Source organism: Salmo salar, chromosome ssa12 (genome assembly GCF_905237065.1).
Source record: "Salmo salar chromosome ssa12, Ssal_v3.1, whole genome shotgun sequence".
In the NCBI taxonomy this organism is placed as follows: Eukaryota; Metazoa; Chordata; class Actinopteri; order Salmoniformes; family Salmonidae; genus Salmo; species Salmo salar.
Window position 1 is genome coordinate 7,632,739 of NC_059453.1, and position 17,479 is coordinate 7,650,217.

The following is a 17,479-nucleotide window of genomic DNA, read 5'->3' on the forward strand; positions in this document are numbered from 1 at the left end:
CACAAGTCTGTGGAACTTGTTCAGTTTATGTCTCATTTGTTGAATCTTATGTTCATACAAATATTTACGCATGTTAAGTTTACTGAAAATAAAAGCAGTTGACAGTGAGAGGACATTTCTTTTTTGCTTAGTTTACAATTACCATTTTCCATTACAGTCTGTGAACGTTTTCATTTCATTAAACCATCAGTGGGCCAACAATGCAAATGCAAACAATGGAGCAAATGCATCACATCCAAATATCACTTGATTATCTGTCATGCTGGAGGAATGACACCCAGATAAACACACACACAGTCAGAGTTTAAAAAAGGACCATTTAAACACATGGAATCTGATCTACACTATATTCAAACTGACATACTCCATATTCACTTCATGTTTTCTAATAAAAACACAAATATATGTTTCAGTATACTTTGTACAATTCAATTTCATATGGTATAAACAGGTAAACATTCTGAGTGAACAATATAACGGGAGCACTGTGTATGTTCTCTGATGAATTTTAAATCAATGTGATGTGAAATATCAATATACATGCTAGGAGAAGAATGTCTTGTTTCCTGTGAGAATTCTCTCATGACGTTTAAGTGACTGTGATGAGTAATATTTTCCCAAAGTCTGAGCATTTTTATAAGCCTTCTACTCTGTGTGCAGTCTCATGCGTTCTTCCAGGCTTTCTAAATGGGCAAACGCTTTGCACACTGGGAGCATTGGTAAGGCTTCACCCCTGTGTGTATTCTCTCATGTCGTTTCAGCTCCCCTGACCAGCTGAAACTCTTTCCACACTGGGAGCAGTGGTAAGGCTTCTCCCCTGTGTGTATCCTCTCATGTTGTTTCAGCTCCCCTGACCAGCTGAAACTCTTTCCACACTGGGAGCAGTGGTAAGGCTTCTCCCCCTGTGTGTATTCTCTCATGTCTTTTCAGGTTCCCTAAAAGCCCAAAACTATTTCCACACTGGGAGCAGTGGTAAGGTTTCTCCCCTGTGTGTATTCTCGCGTGTCTTTTCAGCTCCCCTGGCTGCTTGAAACACTTTCCACACTGGGAACAGTGGTAAGGCTTCTCCTCTGTGTGTATTTTCTCGTGTTGTTTCAGGCCACCTAACCTGCAAAAACTCTTTCCACACTGGGAGCAGTGGTAAGGTTTCTCTCCTGTGTGTATTCTTTCATGTTGTTTCAACTCCCCTGGCCCGCTGAAACTCTTTCCACACTGGGAGCAGTGGTAAGGCTTCTCCCCTGTGTGTATTCTCTCGTGTCTTTTCAGGGCACCTAACCAGTTAAAACTCTTTCCACACTGGGAGCAGTGGTAAGGCTTCTCCCCTGTGTGTATTCTTCCATGTCTTTTCAGGGCACCTAACCGGTTAAAACTCTTTCCACACTGGGAGCAGTGGTAAGGCTTCTCCCCTGTGTGTATTCTCTCATGTCTTTTCAGGTTCCATAAAAGACAAAAACTATTTCCACACTGGGAGCAGTGGTAAGGTTTCTCCCCTGTGTGTATTCTCTCGTGTCGTTTCAGCAACTCTGGCCAGATGAAACTATTTCCACACTGGGAGCAGTGGTAAGGCTTCTCTCCTGTGTGTATTCTTCCATGTCTTTTCAGGGCACCTAACCAGTTAAAACTCTTTCCTAAATGATTTAAACACTTTCCACAGTGGAGTCGTCTTGCTGGTTTGGACGTCCCTGGCTCTGGTTCCTCTGAGTCAGGTCTTTCTCCTGCCAAAGACAGTGTGTTTAAAAAAAAAAATTGAGACCTGAATGAAACCTCCACATGATAAAACGGCCTTGCTACGAGGGTAAATAATAATCAGATCCCTCAATAACCTCAGGCCAGTTTTAACAATCTTAATGTGATTTTAAAACAAATGTAGAGCTTCCTGGTAACTACTAATAATGTTTACATTACTTATTTTATTAAGTCTGTTTTAGAAGTCAGAACACAAAAACTAAACAGTTCTAGGACATTGAAGACACAGACTTCGCTAGATTCCAATCGCTGTATAATACAGAACGCGTCCTACACACTTCCTTAAACATAAAATAAGTAAAGTAGTAATTTTGTGTGGAAGTCCAAAACTTGTTTTTACGTCAAAGACACAAAGCACATCAAAAAAAATCTCCCCGTTGTTGAAAGGGTTCGACACACGCTGTTTAACTTCTTTGGGGTAGGGGGGCAGTATTTTCACGTCCGGATGAAAAGCGTGCCCAGAGTAAACTGCCTGCTACTCAGGCCCAGAAGCTAGGATATGCATATTATTAGTAGATTTGGATAGAAAACATTGAAGTTTCTAAAACGGTTTGAATGATGTCTATGAGTATAACAGAACTCATATGGCAGGCGAAAACCTGAGAAAAATCCAACCAGGAAGTGGGAAATCTGAGGTTTGTAGTTTTTCAAGTGATTGCCTATCCAAAATAGTGAATGGGGAGAGAATAAGAGCTGTTTGAACCAGGTGTCTGGAAAAATGCCATGAGCTCAGTCACGTGCGCGGCCGTGAGAGCGAGCTGAGTTCCTTTTCATTTCTGAAGACAAAGGAATTGTCCGATTGGAATATTATTGAAGATTTATGATAAAAACATCCTAAAGATTGATTCTATACATTGTTTGACATGTTTCTACAAACTGTAATGCAACTTTTTTGACTTTTTGTCTGTACTTAGTGCATGCGCCTTCTGAATTTGGAATAGTGAACTGAACACGCGAACAAAAAGTAGGTATTTGGACATAAATATGGACATTCCGACGAAGATCAAAGGTAAGTGAATATTTATAATGCTATTTCTGACTTTTGTTGACTCCACAACATGGCGAGCATCTGTATGGCTTGTTTTGGTGACTGAGCGCTGTACTCAGATTATTGCAAAGTGTGCTTTCGCCGTAAAGCTTTTTTGAAATCTGACACAGCGGTTACATTAAGGAGAAGTGTATCTTTAATTCTATGCATAACAATTTTATATTTTATCAACGTTTGAGTATTTCTGTAAATTGATGTTTATTTATTTATTTTTATTTCACCTTTATTTAACTTCTCTAGGGCCAGTCGGACGATTTCGTCCCACCTACGTAACAGCCAGTGAAATCCCGTGGCGCGTTATTCAAATACCTTAGAAATGCTATTACTTCAATTTCTCAAACATGTGACTATTTTACACCATTTTAAAGACAAGACTCTCGTTAATCTAACCACACTGTCCGATTTCAAAAAGGCTTTACAACAAAAGCAAAACATTAGATTATGTCAGCAGAGTACCCAGCCAGAAATAATCAGACACCCATTTTTCAAGCTAGCATATAATGTCACAAAAACCCAGAAGACAGCTAAATGCAGCACTAACCTTTGATGATCTTCATCAGATGACAACCCTAGGACATTATGTTATACAATACATGCATGTTTTGTTCAATCAAGTTCATATTTATATCAAAAACCAGCTTTTTACATTAGCATGTGACGTTCAGAACTAGCATACCCCCCGCAAACTTCCGGTGAATTTACTAAAAATGTACTAAATTACTCACGATAAACGTTCACAAAAAGCATAACAATTATTTTAAGAATTATAGATACAGAACTCCTCTATGCACTCGATATGTCCGATTTTAAAATAGCTTTTCGGTGAAAGCACATTTTGCAATATTCTAAATAGATAGCCCGGCATCACAGGGCTAGCTATTTACACACCCAGCAAGTTTAGCCTTCACCAAACTCCGATTTACTATTAGAAAAGTTTGATTACCTTTGGTGTTCTTCGTCAGAATGCACTCCCAGGACTTCTACTTCAATAACAAATGTTGGTTTGGTCCAAAATAATCCATTGTAATATCCAAACAGCGGCGTTTTTGTTCGTGCGTTCAAGACACTATCCGAAAGGGTAAAGAAGGGTGACGAGCACAGCGCATTTCGTGACAAAAAATGTCTAAATATTCCATTACCGTACTTCGAAGCATGTCAACCGCTGTTTAAAATCAATTTTTATGCCATTTTTCTCGTAAAAAAGCGATAATATTCCGACCGGGAATCTGCGTTTAGGTAAAAAGACGAAAGAAAATAAAGCATGGGGTCGACTCGTGCACGCGCCTAAGCCCATTGTCCTCTGATCGGCCACTTGCCAAAAGCGCAAATGTGTTTCAGCCTGGGGCTGCCTCGATATCATTCAGCTTTTTCCCAGGCTCTGAGAGCCTATGGGAGCCGTAGGAAGTGTCACGTTACAGCAAAGATCCTCAGTCTTCAATAAACAGAGACAAGAAGAACAAGATCTTGTCAGAGAAGGCACTTCCTGTAAGGAATCTTCTCAGGTTTTTGCCTGCCATATGAGTTCTGTTATACTCACAGACACCATTCAAACAGTTTTAGAAACTTTAGGGTGTTTTCTATCCAAAGCCAATAATTATATGCATATTCTAGTTACTGGGCAGGAGTAGTAACCAGATTAAATCGGGTACGTTTTTTATCCGGCCGTGTCAATACTGCCCCCTACCCCCAACAGGTTAACCAGGTAGGCAAGTTGAGAACAAGTTCTCATTTATAATTGCGACCTGGCTAAGATGAAGCAAAGCAGTTCGACAACATACAACAACACAGAGTTACACATGGAGTAAAACAAACATATAGTCAATAATACAGTAGAAAAATAAGTCTATATACACAATGTGAGCAAATGAAGTGAGATAAGGGAGGTAAAGGCAAAAAAGGCCATGGTGGCAAAGTAAATACAATATAGCAAGTAAAACACTGGAATGGTAGATTTGTAGTAGAAGAAAGTGCAAAGTAGAAATAGAAATAATGGGGTGCAAAGGAGCTAAATTAATAAAATAAATAAATAAATACAGTAGGGGAAGAGGTAGTTGTTTGGGCTATTTATAGATGGGCTATGTACAGGTGCAGTGATCTGTGAGCTGCTCTGACAGCTGGTACTTAAAGCTAGTGAGGGAGATGTTTGTGTTTCCAGTTTCAGAGACTTTTGTAGTTCGTTCCAGTCATTGACAGCAGAGAACTGGAAGGAGAGACAGCCAAAGGAGGAATTGGCTTTGGGGGTGACCAGAGAGATATACCAGCTGGAGCGCGTGCTACAGGTAGGTGCTGCTATGGTGACCAGTGAACGGAGATAAGGGGGACTTTACCTAGCAGGGTCTTGTAGATGACCTGGAGCCAGTGGGTTTGGCGACGATTATGAAGCGAAGGCCAGCCAACGACAGCGTACAGGTCGCAGTGGTGGGTAGTATTTGGGGCTTTGGTGACAAAATGGATGGCACTGTGATAGGCTGCATCAAGTTTGTTGAGTAGGGTATCGGAGGCTATTTTGTAAATGACATCGCCGAAGTCGAGGATCGGTAGGATGGTCAGTTTTACGAGGGTATGTTTGGCAGCATGAGTTAAGGATGCTTTGTTGCGAAATAGGAAGCCAATTCTAGATTTAACTTTGGATTGGAGATGTTTGATGTGAGTCTGGAAGGAGAGCTTACAGTCTAACCAGACACCTAGGTATTTGTAGTTGTCCACATATTCTAAGTCAGAACCGTCCAGAGTAGTGATGCTGGACAGGCGGGCAGGTGCAGGCAGCGATCGGTTGAAGAGCATGCATTTAGTTTTACTTGTATTTAGGAGCAGTTGGAGGCCACGGATGGAGAGTTGTATGACATTGAAGCTCATCTGGAGGGTTGTTAACACAGTGTCCAAAGAAGGGCCAGAAGTATACAGAATGGTGTCGTCTGTGTAGAGGTGGATCAGACTCACCAGCAGCAAGAGCGACATCATTGCACTTGTCATCTCCCGTCTGAATTACTGCAACTTGCTGTTGGCTGGGCTCCCTGCCTGTGCCATTAAACCCCCACAACTCATCCAGAACGCCGCAGCCCGTCTGGTGTTCAACCTTCCCAAGTTCTCTCATGTCACCCCGCTCCTCCGCTCTCTCCACTGGCTTCCTGTTGAAGCTCGCATCCGCTACAAGACCATGGTTCTTGCCTACGGAGCTGTGAGGGGAACGGCACCTCCGTACCTTCAGGCTCGCATCAGGCCCTACACCCAAACAAGGGCACTGCGTTCATACACCTCCGGCCTGCTCGCCTCCCTACCTCTGAGGAAGCACAGTTCCCGCTCAGCCCAGTCAAAACTGTTCGCTGCTCTGGCACCCCAATGGTGGAACAAGCTCCCTCACGACGCCAGGACAGCGGAGTCAATCACCACCTTCCGGAGACACCTGAAACCCCACCTCTTTACGGAATACCTAGGATAGGATAAAGTAATCTTTCTAACCCCCCCCCCCCCCCCCTAAAAGATTTAGATGCACTATTGTAAAGTGGTTGTTCCACTGGATATCATAAGGTGAATCCACCAATTTGTAAGTCGCTCTGGATAAGAGCATCTGCTAAATGACTTAAAATGTAAAAATGTAAATCATTGATGTATACAGAGAAAAGAGTTGGCCCAAGAATTGAACCCTGTGGCACCCCCATAGAGACTGCCAGAGGTCCGGACAACATGCCCTCCGATTTGACACACTGAACTCTATCAGAGAAGTAGTTGGTGAACCAGGCGATGCAATCATTTGAGAAACCAAGGCTATTGAGTCTGCCGATGAGGATGTGGTGATTGACAGAGTCGAAAGCTTTGGCCAGGTCAATGAATACGGCAGCACAGTATTGTTTCTTATCGATGGCGGTTACGTTATCGTTTAGGACCTTGAGCGTGACTGAGGTGCACCCATGACCAGCTCTGAAACCAGATTGCATAGCGGAGAAGGTGTGGTGGGATTCGAAATGGTCGGTAATCTGTTTGTTCACTTGGCTTTCGAAGACCTTAGAAAGGCAGGGTAGGATAGATACAGGTCTGTAGCAATTTGGGTCAAGAGTGTCCCCTCTGAAGAGGGGGATGACAGCAGCTGTTTTCCAATCTATGGGAATCTCAAACGACATGAAAGAGAGGTTGAACAGGCTAGTAATAGGGGTTGCAATAATTTCAGCAGATAATTTTAGAAAGAAAGGGTCCAGATTGTCTAGCCCGGCTGATTTGTAGGGGTCCAGATTTTGCAGCTCTTTCAGAACATCAGCTGAATGGATTTGGGAGAAGGAGAAATGGGGAAGGCTTGGGCGAGTAGCTGTGGGGGGTGCAGTGCTGTTGACTGCAGTAGGGGTAGCCAGGTGGAAAGCATGGCCAGCCGTAGACCGTAGATAAATGCTTATTGAAATTCTCAATTATAGTGGGTTTATCAGTGGTGACAGAGTTTCCTATCCTCAGTGCAGTGGGCAGTTAGGAGGAGGTGTTCTTATTCTCCATGGACTTTACAATGTCCCAGAACTTTTTTTGAGTTTGTGTTGCAGGAAGCAAATTTCTGTTTGAAAAAGCTGGCCTTGGCTTTTCTAACTGCCTGTGTATATTGGTTTCTAACTTCCCTCAAAAGTTGCATATCACGGGGGCTGTTCGATGCTAATGCAGAACGCCACAGGATGTTTTTGTGTTGGTTAAGGGCAGTCAGGTCTGGGGAGAACCAAGGGCTATATCTGTTCCTGGTTCTAAATTTCTTGAATGGGGCATGCTTATTTAAGATGGTGAGGAAGGCATTTAAAAAAAAAAAAAACAGGCATCCTCTACTGACGGGATGAGGTCAATATCCTTCCATGATACCAGGGCCAGGTCGATTAGAAAGGCTTGCTCGCTGAAATGTTTCAGGGAGCGTTTGACAGTGATGAGTGGAGGTCGTTTGAGCGCTGACCCATTACGGGTGCAGGCAATGAGGCAGTGATCGCTGAGATCTTGGTTGAAAACAGCAGAGGTGTATTTAGAGGGCAAGTTGGTTAGGATGATATCTATGAGGGTGTCAGTGTTTACAGCTTTGGGGTGGTACCTGGTGGGTTCATTAATAATTTGTGTGAGAATGAGGGCATCAAGCTTGGATTGTAGGATGGCTGGGGTGTTAAGCATGTCCCAGTTTAGGTCACCTAGTAGCACGAGCTCTGAAGATAGATGGGGGGCAATCAGTTCACATATGGTGTCCAGAGCACAGCTGGGGGCCAAGGGTGGTCTATAGCAGGCGGCAACGGTGAGAGACTTGTTTTTAGAGAGATGGATTTTTAAAAGTAGAAGTTCAAATTGTTAGGGTACAGACCTGGATAGTAGGACAGAACTCTGCAGGCTCTCTCTGCAGTAGATTGCAACACCGCCCCCTTTGGCCGTTCTATCTTGTCTGAAAACGTTGTAGTTAGGGATGAAGATTTCAGAGTTTTTGGTGGACTTCCTAAGCCAGGATTCAGACACGGCTAGGACATGCGGGTTGGCAGAGTGTGCTAAAGCAGTGAATAAAACAAACTTGGGGAGGAGGCTTCTAATGTTAACCTGTTAGGGCTAGGGGGCAGTATTGACACGGCTGGATAAAAAAACATACCCGATTTAATCTGGTTACCACTCCTACCCAGTAACTAGAATATGCATATACTTATTATATATGGATAGAAAACACCCTACATTTTCTAAAACTGTTTGAATGGTGTCTGTGAGTATAACAGAACTCATTTGGCAGGCAAAACCCTGAGACATTTTCTGACAGGAAGTGGATACCTGATGTGTTGTATTACCTTTAAACCTATCCCATTGAAAAACACAGGGGCTGAGGAATATTTTGGCACTTCCTATTGCTTCCACTAGATGTCACCAGCCTTTACAAAGTGTTTTGAGTCTTCTGGAGGGAGATCTGACCGAACAAGAGCCACGGAACGATGATGGCCCATTAGACACCTGGCGCGCGAGTTCATGTTGGGTACCCTCGTTCCAATACGTTATAAAAGAGTATGCATTCGTCCACCTTGAATATTATTCATGTTCTGGTTAAAAAAGGCCCTAATGATTTATGCTATACAACGTTTGACATGTTTGAACGAACGGAAATATATTTTTCCCCCTCGTTCATGACGAGAAGTCCGGCTGGCTTAGATCATGTGCTAACAAGACGGAGATTTTTGGACATAAATGATGAGCTTTTTTGAACAAAACTACATTCGTTATGGACCTGTGATACCTGGAAGTGACATCTGATGAAGAGAATCAAAGGTAATGGATTATTTACATAGTATTTTCGATTTTAGATCTCCCCAACATGACGTCTAGTCTGTATCGCAACGCGTATTTTTCTGGGCGCAGTGCTCAGATTATTGCAAAGTGTGATTTCCCAGTAAGGTTATTTTTAAATCTGGCAAGTTGATTGCGTTCAAGAGATGTAAATCTATAATTCTTTAAATGACAATATAATATTTTACCAATGTTTTCTAATTTTAATTATTTAATTTGTGACGCTGACTTGACTGCCGGTTATTGGAGGGAAACGATTTCCTCAACATCAATGCCATAGTAAAACGCTGTTTTTGGATATAAATATGAACTTGATAGAACTAAAAATGCATGCATTGTCTAACATAATGTCCTAGGAGTGTCATCTGATGGAGATTGTAAAAGGTTAGTGCATCATTTTAGCTGGTTTTATGGTTTTGGTGACCCTGTCTTTGAATTGACAAAACATTATACACAACTCTTGTAAATGTACTGTCCTAACATACTCTAAATTTATGCTTTCGCCGTAAAACCTTTTTGAAATCGTAAAACGTGGTTAGATTAAGGAGATGTTTATCTTTCAAAGGGTGTAAAATAGTTGTATGTTTGAAAAATTTGAATTTTGACATTTATTTGGATTCAAATTTGCCGCTCTTGAAATGCACCTGCTGTTGATGGAGTGCACCACGGGTGGCACGCTAGCATCCCACCTAGCCCATAGAGGTTAACATGCATGAAACCAAGGCTATTACGGTTACAGAAGTCATCAAAAGAGAGCGCCTGGGGAGTAGGAGTGGAGCTAGGCACTGCAGGGCCTGGATTCACCTCTACATCACCAGAGGAACAGAGAAGGATGAGGATAAGGATACGGCTAAAAGCTATAAGAATTGGTCGTCTGTGACGTCCGGAATAGAGAGAAAAAAGAGCAGGTTTCTGGGGGCGATAAAATAGCTTCAAGGTATAATGTACAGACAAAGGTATTGTAGGATGTGAATACAGTGGAGGTAAACCTAGGCATTTAGTGATGATGAGAGAGATATTGTCTCTAGAAACATTGAAACCAGAAGATGTCATAGCATGTGTGGGTGGAGGAACTGAGAGGTTGGATAAGGTATAATGAGCAGGGCTAGAGGCTCTACAGTGAAATAAGCCAATAAACACTAACCAGAACAGCAATGGACAAGGCATATTGACATTAAGTAGAGGCATGCTTAGCCGAGTGATCAAAGGGTCCAGTGAGAATTAGATAGCTAGCCGAGCCATAGGTAGCAAGCTGGTAGAAGATGGAGGGAGGTCTGTTTTTAGCCACCTCGTGCGTTTCCGTCTGTAGATTAGTGGGGTTCCGTGTGGTAGGGGGGCAAAATAGTTAGTTATAGTGGCCCAAGAAAATTGTCCGATAGACCTATTCAGATAGCAGCCGATAAGACAGCTAACGATTAGCGGGCCGCAGATGAGCATTCAGGTTACATCTCGACGGAGGGGCCAGTTAGATAACTCCCTTGGGCATCGGCAGTAAAACGGGTCCGGATAGGTGATTGTAGCCCAGGAGAGGCTGATGGAACTCTTCAGCTGGCTAGCTCCAGAATAATTTATGTTAACTCCGGGACCGACGTTGCCAATAGTCACTCAGGTAGCAGCTAGCTAGCTGCAAGATCCAGGTGTAAATGTCCAGAGCCTGCGATAGAAATCCGGGGATATGGAGAGAGAAAAGGTCCGGTATGCTCTGGTCTGAGTCGCGCTGTACAAAAACTGGCGATAGCTTTTCGAGCTAATGGATAGCTGAGGACCGCTAACCGTGGCTAGCTGAACTCCAACGTTAGCCAGAGGTTAGCCAGTGCTCATTCACAGGATGTTTTGGAGGTAAAATATTTCTGAACATTACACACCAATGTAAAATGGGTTTTTTTGGGATATAAATATGAACTTTATCGAGCAAAACATACATGTATTGTGTAACATTGAGTCCTGGGAGTGTCATATGAAGAAGATCGTCAAAGGTTAGTGATTCCTTTTAGCTGTATTTCTGGTTTTTGTGACGCCTCTCCTTGCTTGGAAAATGGCTGTGTGGTTTCTCTTGTCTAGGTGCTGTCCTAACATAATCTAATGGTATGCTTTCGCCGTAAAGCCTTTTTGAAATCGGACACTGTGGTTTGATTAACGAGAAGTTTCTTTAAAATGGTGTATAATACTTGTATGTGTGAGCAATTTGAATTATGAGATTTTTGTTGTTTTGAGTTTGGCGCTCTGCTATTTCACTGGCTGTTGGCGAGTGGGACGCTAGCATCCCACATACCCCAGAGAGGTTAAATGGACCAATTTCTTATTTAGATGTTCATAGGTTTTCAACATTTTGACTATTGCTGATTTCATATTTTGGGTAAAGTAAAAAAATAAGGTGAAATATTTTGGGTAGATGTTCCTAAAACTGATAGTAACTACAATAAACAAAAATATAATTGCAACATGTAAAGTGTTGGATGTTTCATGAGCTGAAAAAAAACCAGATTTCAGAATTTTGTACATCCCAGTTAGTGAACATTTATTCTTTGCCAAGATAATCCATCCACCTGACAGGTGTGGCATATCAAGAAGCTGATTGAACAGCTTGACTATTACACAGGTGCACCTTGTGCTGGGGATAATAAAAGGCCACTCTAAAATGTGCCGTTTTGTCACACAACAATGCCACAAATGTCTCAGAGGGAGCGTGCAATTGGCATGCTGACTGCAGGAATGTCCACTGGAGCTGTTGCCAGGGAATTTAACCTGTCTGGGCTAGGGGGCAGTATTTTCACGTCCGGATAAGAAAACGTACCCGATTTAAACTGGTTACTACTCTTGCCCAGAAACGAGTCTGTGTAGAGGTGGATAGAAAACACTCTGAAGTTTCTAAAACTGTTTGAATGGTGTCTGTGAGTACACAGAACTCATATGGCAGGCAAAACCCAGAGAAAATTCCAAGCAGGAAGTGGCCTGTCTGAGAATTTGTAGTTCTTTTGATTCTCTATCGAAACTACAGTATCTGTGGGGTTACGTAGCACTTTCTAAGGCTTCCATTGGCTCTCTAAAGCCTTCAGAAAGCGGATTGAGGCGTCTCCTGTCTCTGGGCAGAGTATAGTAGCTCAGTTTCTCAGTGGTCTGCCTGGTGACAAAGAGATTAGCTATAACCGTTCACGCGACCACGCTGTTTTTTCTTTTCCTCTTTGAATGAATACACTATTGTCCGGTTGGAATATTAGCGCTATTTTACGAGAAAAATACCATAAAAATTGATTTTAAACAGCGTTTGACATGCTTCTAAGTACGGTAATGGAACATTTCGATTTTTTTTGTCTCGCAATGCGCTCGCGCATTACCCTTTGGGTAGTGACCTGAACGTACGAACAAAACGGAGGTATTTGGACATAACTATGGATTATTTGGAACAAAAACAACATTTCTTGTGGAAGTAGCAGTCCTGGGAGTGCATTCTGACGAAGATCAGCAAAGGTAATACCATTTTTCTAATACTAATTCTGAGTTTAGTGTGCACCGAACTTGGCGGGTGTCAAAATAGCTAGCCGTGATGGCTGAGCCATGTACTCAGAATATTGAAAAATGTGCTTTCGCCAAAAAATCTGACATAGCGATTGCATAAAGGAGTTCTGTATCTATAATTCTTAAAATAATGATGTATTTTGTCAACGTCTATGATGAGTAATTTAGTAAATTCACCGGAAGTTTTTGGTGGGAATACATTTTCTGAACATCACACCCCAATGTAAAAAGCAGTTTTTTGATATAAATATGAACTTGATTGACAAAACATGCATGTATTGTATAACATAATGTCCTAGGAGTGTCATCTGATGAAGATCAAAGGTTAGTGCTTCATTTAGCTGTGCTTTGGGTTTTTGTGACATATATGCTTGCTTGGAAAATGGCTGTGTGATTATTTTTGGCTATGTACTCTCCTAACATAATCTAATGTTTTGCTTTCGCTGTAAAGCCTTTTTGAAATCGGACAACGTGGTTAGATTAACGAGAGTCTTATCTTTAAAATGGTGTAAAATAGTCGTATGTTTAAAAAATGTAAATTATTGCATTTTTTAGGTTTTTGTATTTCGCGCCACGCTGTTCCACTGGCTGTTGAATAGAGTGGGACGGTCACTTCCCACCTAGCCCAGAGAGGTTAATGTACAGTGCCAGCCAAATGTTTGGACACCTACTCATTCAAGGGTTTTTCTTTATTTTTACTATTTTCTACATTGTAGAATAATAGTGAAGACATCAAAACTATTAAAAACACATATGGAATAACGTAGTAACCACAAGTGTTAATTTCTTATGGCTGGGTGGCAGTATTGAGTAGCTTGGATGACTGACGTGCCCAGAGTAAACTGCCTGCTACTCAGGCCCAGAAGCTAAGATATGCATATTATTAGTAGATTTAGATAGAAAACACTCTGAAGTGTCTAAAACTGTTTGAATGCTGTCTGTGAGTATAATAGAACTCATATGGCAGGCAAAAACCTGAGAAAAAATCCAACCAGGAAGTGGGAAATCTGAGGTTTGTAGTTTTTCAAGTCTTTTCCTATCCAATATACAGTGTCTGTGGTGTCCTATTGCACTTCCTAAGGCTTCCACTAAATGTCAACAGTCTTTAGAACCTTGTTTCATGCTTCTACTGTGAATGGGGAGAGAATAAGAGCTCGAAGAGTCAGGTGTCCCAAAATAAGGCATGAGTTCAGCCATGCGCGCGCCCGTGAGAGGTAGCTGAGTTCCATTGCATTTCTGAAGACAAAGGAATTCTCCGGTTGAAACCTTATTGCAGATTTATGATAAAAACATCCTAACGATTGATTCTATACATCGTTTGACATGTTTCTACGAACTGTAATGGAATTTTTTGAGTTTTCGTCTGGCCTGAGCGTCGTGAATTTGGATTTGTGAACTGAAGGCGCGAACAAAAAGGAGGTATTTGGACATAAAGGATGAACTTTATCGAACAAAAGAAACATTTATTGTGGAACTGGGATTCCTGGGAGTGCATTCTGATGAAGATCAAAGGTAAGTGAATATTTACAATGCTATTTCTGACTTCTGTTGACTCCAACATGGCGGATATTGTATGGCTTGTTTTTGTGTCTGAGCGCCGTACTCAGATTATAGCATGGTGTGCTTTTTCGGTAAAGCTTTTTTGAAATCTGACATAGCGGTTGCATTAAGGAGAAGTTGATCTAAAGTTCCATGCATAACACTTGTAATTTCATCAACGTTTATGATGAGTATTTCTGTAAATTGATACAAAATCACCGGATGTTTTGGAGGCAAAACTTTTGACCAGTAGTGTAGAATAATATATCTGTAGATCAGATGTTAATGAAGCAATACAGACCACATTGAAGTGTCTTGAGTTTAGTTTGTGTGTTCTAGAGTCTTGTAAAGACAGGGGGGTTTGACTGGGACAGGCAATGTAACATCCATAATGTTTTGAGAAAATGTTTTTGTAAAACATGCACCTTACATCAGATCATCTTGAAACTTTCTAAATCTAACTTTCATCAAGGTTTTATATGGTCTATTGGCTTCTCTCTTTTCATTGGCAGAATCCTTTTTCAGTGTTATGATATTCATAACATCCATATCCACCAGTCTATCTTCCTGTCAACTAACAGAACTCTGCTGGTTGTCCTGGTAACAGATACCAGTGGGCAGATCTATTGTATTTCTTCAAACTAAACTACAGCACTTACTTTGATGAGTCAAATCTGATCCTTTCTTCTCTTCTCCTCCGCTCACAGTTCCACTCTGCGCCGTTGTTTTCCTGCAGTCCACCAGCAGCACAGACAACCTCTTCATACCCAGCAGTAAAGTGATACCGGGAGAGGCACGACACGGGGACTCCAGGAGAGAGGAAGGGCTAGCGTTGTCCTGGTAACCATAAAGAGGGGACACAGACACATAACATTATGAATGTTGATGTCACTGTTGTCATGAAGTGCTTTACAGAAACCCAGCCCAGATAGAGCAAGCTGTATGCTAGACCAGACCAAGCTGTACCATCTGGTGTTCTGATCTGGAGAGACTCTTCTCTGCCTCGTCAGCATCAGGATGTTGTTGAGGCTCCCCAGAGGATCCACGATAGTCATTTCTCTCTCCTGTGTGAACGAGAACATCAAACCGATTGTAAACCCATGACCATCTATTGCAATCATAGTCTTACAAGTGGCATGAATATGTCTAAAAAGGGCCTAAAAAGGCCACTTTCATCATGATTTTGTAAAACATTGTTTGTTTTGCAAATGTAAAGGGTCATTTAAACGGAATGGATGCTTTTACGTCCCTTTGATATTTTAAGTAGAAATTATGCACCAATATTGAATTTTAAAAGCCTGTTATATTAGATGAGATGAACTTTAATGAAGACCACATGGAGAATGAGAATTCAATACATCGAAGTCCCCAAAAAATATGTACCAATGGCAGATTGTCCCTTAAACAATTCCTACAGTAGTGAACAACATATTCAAGTGTAGAACTTCAGTAGAATGCCCCTTTAAAACAACACATTAGTTCTACAACTGCATAGTGTCCCTGTTTTTAAGACAGTACTCACTGGTGGTAATCCGATCTTCAGCCTCCTCCTCCTTTTTCACTTCCAAAACGTCTTCCTCCTCTTTTATTGAGATAGCCTCCTCTTCCTCTTTTGCTCTAAAAGGTTCTTCCTCTTCTTTCATTACATTCTCTTCTTTCAATGTGATAGCCTCCTCTTCCTCCTTTTTCATCCTGAAAGCTTCTTCGTCTCCTTTCACCAGAGCTTCTTTCTCCGTCTAGTTTATTGACCTCATGCTCCGGTCGATTAGACTAGTGCAGTATCAATTTAACACATTTACTAATTTAACAAGCAAATTACGTTTAAATTAACTAGTAGATAGGTAAACAGAATTATGTTGAAAACACTAATAGTAATATACACAAGATTGGTCTAAAGAGCTTCAATGTTTCGGTTGTATGTTCACTAGCAAACCACCACGTTGGTTAAATCAGAAGCCTTTTGTCGCTGTTGAAGAAGCCTCCTGTCCGTCCACTAGATTATACGTCATGCAAGAAGCGTCACCTGAAATACTCATATCGCCATCTGCTGACTGGAGTGGGTAAAGCAGATTGGAAAAATATTAATTACAATGTTTATTCTAGCGAACAATGTCATAAGAAGTCATTTAAAAACAACCAGATGTTGTTTTCTCTTACCTCTTACAGCCAATACTTTCCTCCAGGGCTGACCTGCCCATTAGGCAGGATTAGGTGACAGATTAAAGAGTATTCATTTTTTTGTCATAGTTATATTGAACCCACTGCCTGCAAGCCGTTGTTAAATTTGCCTAAGTGATTTGTATTTTCCTTAAACTTTCTGAAGAGGAAATGTCCCTGTCTGAGTGCATTTGTCTACCACTATGTGTAGCTGTTGCTAATGACAACCATCTTCTGGTTGATAGAAAAGCTTTCCCAAAAACCTTGTCAATTAAATGTTAACTTCAAAGTAGTTTATGCCTACCTGGCAGAATGATATCATGATTATTTGCATCAATCCAGTTGTGATTTGTTCAGCAAACTCTGCAATCACATGTGTGCTACAGAGATACCACTTACCAAGCAAGGCTCTTGCTGGTGCCACTTGAATTAAAGGGTATCTACATCCCAAAATGAAAATGTCTTAGATTTTTCTCAGACTTCAAAAGTGGTCTCCTGATGTGGTTTAAGTATTGTTGAGGACTTAGAACATCCAATGTTGTTGTTTTTCTATTAACAGTGTGATTTAGAGAGAAAAACAGAAAAACAGGGACAAATCAGAAACCTGGAAAAACTAAACGGAGAAAATGGAATTAGGTAAAAAAAAGAGAAAAGAAAACAGATTAGATAGAGATGTTATATACAGATAGAGATGTTATAGGGCCCTAAATAATCTATACATTTTCTCTCATTACTGGATTATCTAGGGATACTGTAGAGTAACAGCTGTATCCTGATGTGACCTTTAACCTCCCTGATCCTCAATACTTCTTCCACTGGATCAAAGCTTCAGCCAAGTAGGATACATGTTAGCGGCAACACATGGAGCTGGGTTGGATATAGTCATGGTAGGATACATGATAGTGGAAACACATGGAGCTGGGTTGGATATAGTCATGGTAGGATACATGATAGTGAAAACACATGGAGTAGGGTTGGATATAGTCATGGTAGGATACATGATAGCGGCAACACATGGAGCTGGGTTGGATATAGTCATGGTAGGATACATGATAGTGGCAACACATGGAGTAGGGTTTGATATAGTCATGGTAGGATACATAATAGTGGTAACACATGGAGTTGGGTTGGATATAGTCATGGTAGGATACATGATAGTGGCAACACATGGAGTAGGGTTTGATATAGTCATGGTATGATACATGATAA

At 41.4% G+C, this 17,479-nt stretch overlaps 1 pseudogene; it reads right to left on the reverse strand.

The window, feature by feature from the left end:
- Positions 1 to 297: 297 nt before the first annotated feature.
- On the reverse strand, positions 298 to 16,268 carry LOC123725389 (zinc finger protein 883-like; annotated as a pseudogene).
- Between the last annotated feature and the right edge of the window lie 1,211 nt (positions 16,269 to 17,479).